Source organism: Coregonus clupeaformis, chromosome 9 (genome assembly GCF_020615455.1).
Source record: "Coregonus clupeaformis isolate EN_2021a chromosome 9, ASM2061545v1, whole genome shotgun sequence".
NCBI classification, from domain to species: Eukaryota; Metazoa; Chordata; class Actinopteri; order Salmoniformes; family Salmonidae; genus Coregonus; species Coregonus clupeaformis.
Window position 1 is genome coordinate 30,398,973 of NC_059200.1, and position 8,061 is coordinate 30,407,033.

The following is an 8,061-nucleotide window of genomic DNA, read 5'->3' on the forward strand; positions in this document are numbered from 1 at the left end:
TGTAGCGCAACGCTGATTGGCTATTATTTTATTTTTTTATCAAGGGAGGCCAAATGCTCGCTGGCTTCCCTTGCATTCAATGCTACGGGTGGAAACAATGTCATACTCTTTTTGAACAGACAACATCAGATATATGGGCTACACATACAGAGACAGAGGGGCGCTGATTCGCTGGCTCGGATGCTTTATCCGGTGAAATACATTCAGCCCCTTGCGAATTTAAGGAAAATTATAAAACACAGAGACTTTTAATTTTTATTATTGGTCAATTTTTGGGGTAGCCTAGCTTCCTTTAGCAGCCATGAATACACGCCATTGTCCGTCAACTTTTCTCCTTCCCCCTTCTGACACCCAGGTGCGTGTCTGGCAGACAGCTTGATGTCAGTCCACCACCTACTGCAACTCTCTGTTGGCTGGGCTCCCTGCTTGTAACATCAAACCCCTGCAACTTATCCAGAATACCGCAGCCTCCATGGTGTTCAACCTTCCCAAGTTCTCCCATGTCACCTCGTTCCTCCACACACTCCACTGGCTTCCAGTTGAAGCTCGCATCCACTACAAGACCATGGTGCTTGACTACAGAGCAGCAAGGGGAACTGCCTCTCCCTAACTTCAGGCTACGCTCAAACCCTACACCCCAACCCGAGCACTCTGTTCTGCCACCTCTGGTTTCTTGGCCATCCCACGGGAGGGCAGCTCTAGGGAGACCACATTTATAATACCCAAATGCGGGACAACAGGATGATTTCCCGGGACAGTGTAGCCTACATGAATACATGTTTTTGGCAGCACTCCCCCCCACCACACACACATCTCGCTCCCGCTACACCGAGCAAGCTTATTGAATTGCATGTAGCCTACTCTTTTGCCAAGCTTGCGCAAAATTTGGTGATGCAGAAACGAGACCACATGTGTGGGTGATTTGGGACTATTTGGCCAAGGAAACATTTCTGAACAGTTATGAAGGGAGACTTTAAAACGGGACTGAGTGAAGTAGCAGCAAATAGGTTGAATGAGCAACTAATGAGCATGGAGAGCCTTACAAGTTTGATGAAAATTACCTTATATCGTTCAGTCTAATACAGCAATTTACTTACTTTTGTAGCTCTTCGTTAGAAGCACACTATTTACATTTTAGTAATTTAGCAGACACTGTTATCCAGAGCGACTTACATTTAGTGAATTCATCTTAAGATAGCTAGGTGGGACAACCACATATTACAGGCATAGAAAGTACATCTTTCCTTAATAAAGTACAGTAGCTATCAGTACAGTCAGAGCTAGAAAGGGGGTGGTCAAGTGCAAGTGATGGCTCAGGTTTTTATTTATTTTTATTTTTGGGGGGTACCCTTTACTCAGTACCTTGTTGTGTGTAGATTGATGAGGAAAAACATTCATTTAATCAATTTTAGAATAAGCATGTAATGTAACAAAAGGTGAAGGGGTCTGATTACTTTCCGAAGGCACTGTGTATATATATATATACAGTGGGGGGAAAAAAGTATTTAGTCAGCCACCAATTGTGCAAGTTCTCCCACTTAAAAAGATGAGAGGCCTGTAATTTTCATCATAGGTACACGTCAACTATGACAGACAAAATGAGGGGGAAAAAATCCAGAAAATCACATTGTAGGATTTTTAATGAATTTATTTGCAAATTATGGTGGAAAATAAGTATTTGGTCAATAACAAAAGTTTCTCAATACTTTGTTATATACCCTTTGTTGGCAATGACACAGGTCAAACGTTTTCTGTAAGTCTTCACAAGGTTTTCACACACTGTTGCTGGTATTTTGGCCCATTCCTCCATGCAGATCTCCTCTAGAGCAGTGATGTTTTGGGGCTGTCGCTGGGCAACACGGACTTTCAACTTCCCTCCAAAGATTTTCTATGGGGTTGAGATCTGGAGACTGGCTAGGCCACTCCAGGACCTTGAAATGCTTCTTACGAAGCCACTCCTTCGTTGCCCGGGCGGTGTGTTTGGGATCATTGTCATGCTGAAAGACCCAGCCACGTTTCATCTTCAATGCCCTTGCTGATGGAAGGAGGTTTTCACTCAAAATCTCACGATACATGGCCCCATTCATTCTTTCCTTTACACGGATCAGTCGTCCTGGTCCCTTTGCAGAAAAACAGCCCCAAAGCATGATGTTTCCACCCCCATGCTTCACAGTAGGTATGGTGTTCTTTGGATGCAACTCAGCATTCTTTGTCCTCCAAACACGACAAGTTGAGTTTTTACCAAAAAGTTATATTTTGGTTTCCTCTGACCATATGACATTCTCCCAATCCTCTTCTGGATCATCCAAATGCACTCTAGCAAACATCAGACGGGCCTGGACATGTACTGGCTTAAGCAGGGGGACACGTCTGGCACTGCAGGATTTGAGTCCCTGGCAGCGTAGTGTGTTACTGATGGTAGGCTTTGTTACTTTGGTCCCAGCTCTCTGCAGGTCATTCACTAGGTCCCCCCGTGTGGTTCTGGGATTTTTGCTCACCGTTCTTGTGATCATTTTGACCCCACGGGGTGAGATCTTGCGTGGAGCCCCAGATCGAGGGAGATTATCAGTGGTCTTGTATGTCTTACATTTCCTAATAATTGCTCCCACAGTTGATTTCTTCAAACCAAGCTGCTTACCTATTGCAGATTCAGTCTTCCCAGCCTGGTGCAGGTCTACAATTTTGTTTCTGGTGTCCTTTGACACCTTGGTCTTGGCCATAGTGGAGTTTGGAGTGTGACTGTTTGAGGTTGTGGACAGGTGTCTTTTATACTGATAACAAGTTCAAACAGGTGCCATTAATACAGGTAACGAGTGGAGGACAGAGGAGCCTCTTAAAGAAGAAGTTACAGGTCTGTGAGAGCCAGAAATCTTGCTTGTTTGTAGGTGACCAAATACTTATTTTCCACCATAATTTGCAAATAAATTCATAAAAAATCCTACAATGTGATTTTCAGGATTTTTTTCCCCTCATTTTGTCTGTCATAGTTGACGTGTACCTATGATGAAAATTACAGGCCTCTCTCGTCTTTTTAAGTGGGAGAACTTGCACAATTGGTGGCTGACTAAATACTTTTTTTCCCCACTGTGTATGTATATATATATTTATTATATACATACACAGTACCAGTCAAAGGTTTGGACACACCTACTCATTCCAGGGTTTTTCTTTATTTTTACTATTTTCTACATTGTGGTTCCCACCGTAAAGCATGGAGGAGGAGGTGTGATGGTGTGGGGATGCTTTGCTGGTGATACTGTCAGTGATTTTATTTAGAATTCAAGGCACACTTAACCAGCATGGCTACCACAGCATTCTGCAGCAATACACCATCCCATTTAGTTTGCGCTTAGTGGGACTATCATTTGTTTTTCAACAGGACAATGACCCAACACACCTCCAGGCTGTGTAAGGGCTATTTGACCAAGAAGGAGAGTGATGGAATGCTGCATCAGATGACCTGGCTTCCACAATCACCTGACCTCAACCCAATTGAGATGGTTTGGGATGAGTTGGACCGCAGAGTGAAGGAAAAGCAGCAAACAAGTGCTCAGCATATGTGGGAACTCCTTCAAGACTGTTGGAAAAGCATTCCAGGTGAAGCTGGTTGAGAGAATGCCAATTGTGCAAAGCTGTCATCAAGGCAAAGGGTGGCTACTTTGAAGAATCTAAAATATATTTTTATATGTTTAACACTTTTTTTTGGTGTTATTTCATAGTTGATGTCTTCACTATTAGAAAATAGTAAAAATGAAGAAAAACCCTCAAGTCGGTGTGTCCAAACTTTTGACTGGTACTGTATATATTTAATATCATAAGCCCAACATAACTGCAAAAGAGACAGGTTGGAATGTCAATTCTCATCAAATGCGTAGGAAGCAATTTTTCGTGATGTTCAATTGGTAGTTACAGTCTTGTTCCATTTCTGCAACTCCCCTACGGACTCGGGAGAGGCGAAGGTCGAGAGCCATGCGTCCTCTGAAACACGACCCTGCCAAGCCGCACGGCTTCTTGACACACTGCTCGCTTAACCCAGAAGCCAGCTGCACCAATGTGTCGGAGGAAACACCGTCCACCTGGCGACCGAAGTCTGCTTGCTTGCGCCAAGCCCGCCACAATGAGTCGCTAGAGTGTGATGGGACAAGGAAATCCCATCCGGCCAAACTCTCCACTAACCTGGACGACGCTGGGCCAATTGTGCGCCACCTCATGGGTCTCCCGGTCACGGCCGGCTGTGACACAGCCATGGTCTCTGCTGTGCTTGACTGTACTGTATTGTGCTGTACTGTGCTGTCCAAACTTGTGAAACATAGATGTCTATGATTGTGAAATGTATACTGTTGTTATTAGATGCACTATTGACAAAGGTCTCAATATCTACTTTTCACAAAAGGAATCCAGAACAGGAGTCCGAGGCGATATATTAAATGTAAGATCCCACTAAGCATTTACAGACGGCAACGTCTTTTGGACACCTTTTTTTGGTCCTTTCCAGACCGGCACTCTGTTGTTTTTCTTTTTTTGTTGGAGTCCCAAACATAGACGTCTATAATTGGTTCAGATTTGGTGCAGTCCGGACTGACCTCGATTTGGCCCAATCATAGACATCTATGTTTCACAAGTTTGGACAGTACAGCACAATACAGTACAGCACAGCAGAGACATACATTACAGTAGAGTATAGTATAGTACAGCACAATACAGTACAGTCGAGCACAGCAGAGACCATACATTACAGTATAGTACAGTACAATACAGTAGAACAGAGTACAGTAAAGTTGAGTACTGTATTGTACCCTACTTTACTCTAATGTACTCTACTGAACTAAACTGTACTCTATTGAATTAAAATACTGTACTCTACTGAATTAAACTCTACTGTCCTGTACCATACTCTACTGCAGGGGTTCCCAAACTTTTTCACTCAGGCCCCCTTCCAGCATTGGGGAAAATCCCGCGCCCCACGTCTATTTTTATGGGCACAAGCACTGTTCATGAGACAAACTGTTCACACCCCTCTTGTTGGAGGAGATAACTTTTTGCAGGTGTAGCCCTTTCCTGCAGTCAAATGACCTAGTGGCCTCATGGGTGGAATGTTATTCATAGTTTTCATAATTAATAAACATTATTTCAAAAAACCCGCTGAAAATCCAGTGTTTCTATGTCAAATGCTTTTGTTATATTTCAGTCTTCTGTGATGTATATAAAGTGTAATATTGGGATGCAAACTCAAAATGGAATACATTTCAACTCTATATCTCACATGGTACAGGTGTCTTCTTTTATTAAGCCCATAACCATGTGTGTGAGGTGTATACTTTTGTTTCAAAGTAGATTTGTTTAAGACTACCAAGAAACAATCTGTGTGACCCTGATTTAGCCACTGCAGTAAAAGGTTAAAGCTTATTTCCTACAATTCTACACATTTTGTAATGGGGTGCAGATACATTTTGGCTGTTTTTAAAGCTAATTTTCTTGCAATTCTATACATTTTGCAATGTTTAATGTGTATTCGTGTGATATTTGAGTGACTCAAACAACTGGGCTAAGAAACCTAGCTAAAAAACTTTAGCTGACATGGGCTAGTTGATCTGGACATTTCTGACAAGTTATAAATAGCTCTCTATGGTATGCAATGACTGACATGACAAGAGGAAAACTGATAATGCACTACCCAATTTCGAAATTGCACCTTCTGCATTCTACTATTACAACTTCCAAGAGTAAGTTGAAAGCCAGATTGAGTTCCTTAAAATGTTTTAATAAAAATAAGAATGTATTTTTGGGAGGACCCCCGCGACCCACCTGCCAACCCCACAGTTTGGGAACCACTGCTCTACTGTACTGTGATGTTCAAACTTGTAAAACATAGCCTAGATGTCTATGATTCGTTCAGATTTGGATCTGGTTCACACCGACCAAATTTGTACTTGTTTAGGTGCAGAGCTCAATAGAATAATACCCAGCATGTTTTGCAAGTGTTTATTTTTACATGTACATTTTGGTCATTCAGCAGACGCTCTTTGAACATCATCGCTGGCAGTTTTAAAAGCTTTTGACAAAGCTAACATAAGTGCATGTGACAGATAGGAGCAATAATAAATATTCTGGTCAATTTTCAGTTGGCTCCTGTCACGACTCCCTCCGAAGCTGCCTCCTCTCCTTGTTCGGGCAGGCTTCAGCCTTCATCGTCACCGGCCTTCTAGCCAATGCCGCTCCTCTTTTCATCATTCCATTTGTTTGGTCTTGTTTTTCACACACACCTGGTACATATCCCCTCATCAGTCTCTGTATAATTATTCCCTCTGCTCCCCCATATCTTTGTGTGTTATTGTTCCATGTGGAGGTGTCGCTAGCTCGTGTTGAGCATTATGTTACTTTTATCACTGGGATATTCACCCGCGTGTTTTGTTTTCCCAGTACGCATTTAAGTCGCACTGTATTTGGTTTACACATTGCTGTGGACTGCTGTATTGGCCAAATAAACCCTATTCTATGATTCACACCTCCTGCGCCTGGCTCCATCCTACTCACCTTGTTACAGAATAACACACCCAAACAGCATGGAGTCATTGAGCGGGTCCGGGAGCATTCCACCATGTTAGCCAGCTCAATCACAAATTTGAATGACTGCAGTATCTGCAATAATTTGATATAATTGTATATACAATTGCATTGTTTACCTCTGTCAACAGCTGCGGCTCCTGTCCTTACAGCAGGCGATAGGGCGAGTACTTGGTGGAGGCCTGGACACTGCTGTTGTGTGCAAAGAAAATTACCTTCAGGTTGTCCTACCGTTCCTGGTACCCGTCAAGGGACTTGCCCATGGCAGTATTGAGGGTCTGGTTGGTCCATTCATCCAAACCTGGAGGAGTGGGTAGGAAAGGGATATCTATTGACAATGTCTGATTTATGTACCGTAAAAAAAACTAAAACAAACAGTTGGTCTGTGGATGATATGCAGTGGAAATCCGGTGCTTCACCCCCCAGTCCTCGAACAAGGCTTTGTTGGTCTAAAGAAAATCGCACATCAGTAAATAAACTTGGCTATTTATGTAGTTGGTGACAGAATATAGCTGTAGCTCAATTGGTAGAGCACGCCTGGGTAGTGGGTTCGATCCCCGGGACCACCCATACGTAAAAATGTATGCACACATGACTAAGTTGCTTTGGATAAAAGCGTCTGCTAAATGGCATATTATATATATATATATATATATATATATATATATATTATTACCTTGTTTCAGAGTTCACAACCTCAGTCACTCAAGATTACCTCAGGAGCACCGTGGGTGTTGAAGATCTCCATCATCGCCTTGGAGGTGGCCTCGCCAGTCTTATCCTTGATGGGTATCATACAACATGAAAATCGATTTTTGGTTCCAAGCACCCTTTTTAATGGGTTATAGAAGGGAATTTAGAGTTAAGCACATTCTCTTCCTTTACTGACCTTAATGGGTATAGTCTCCACCCACTTGGTGAATTAATCGGTCGCCGTCAGACACCAGCGGATGCCATTCCTGGATTTCGTGAAGGGTCTGATGAGGTCCACCCCTAACATTTAATGTGTTAGAGAGAAAATTACTTTATTCTTACCCGTGTCATACAGTATGTAGTTTTCATATTTGTAAGGATACTGACACAAACGTTTGAATATTGAACAACCATTACAAAACAACTTGCAAAATTTGAATTGTGACACACTTACCGATCATGTGCCATGGTGAAACAACTTTGATGGGCTTCAACTCCGGCGCCAGTCTTCACCCTCTCAAACGTCTGGCAGGCTAGACAGGTACTGACCTATAAGTACAAAGTGACAAATTGAAACACTGTGCGCTCTGATATGACATTCATCGAAATCATAATAATTTCAGATATAATAGCATGTAATTGATAAACAAAAGGTTATTTCACTTGCCCAGCTGTCCACATCCTTGACAACCCCACGCCAGAAGAAGCGTAGGTTGATTTTGGCAATCATGCGCTTCATGCCGAAATGTCCAGCATGCATCTCTGTCAGCACGGCCTCCTTAGTGAAAATCACCCTCCTGTGTG

General features: G+C 42.7%; 1 long non-coding RNA gene across 1 annotated transcript; it reads right to left on the reverse strand.

Moving 5' to 3' along the window:
- Positions 1 to 6,565: 6,565 nt before the first annotated feature.
- On the reverse strand, positions 6,566 to 7,762 carry LOC121574370. Its single transcript, XR_006002178.1, has 4 exons — positions 7,712 to 7,762; positions 7,454 to 7,557; positions 7,280 to 7,345; positions 6,566 to 6,865 (listed from the first exon to the last, which is right to left on the reverse strand). It is a non-coding gene; the product is annotated as an uncharacterized LOC121574370 (long non-coding RNA).
- Between the last annotated feature and the right edge of the window lie 299 nt (positions 7,763 to 8,061).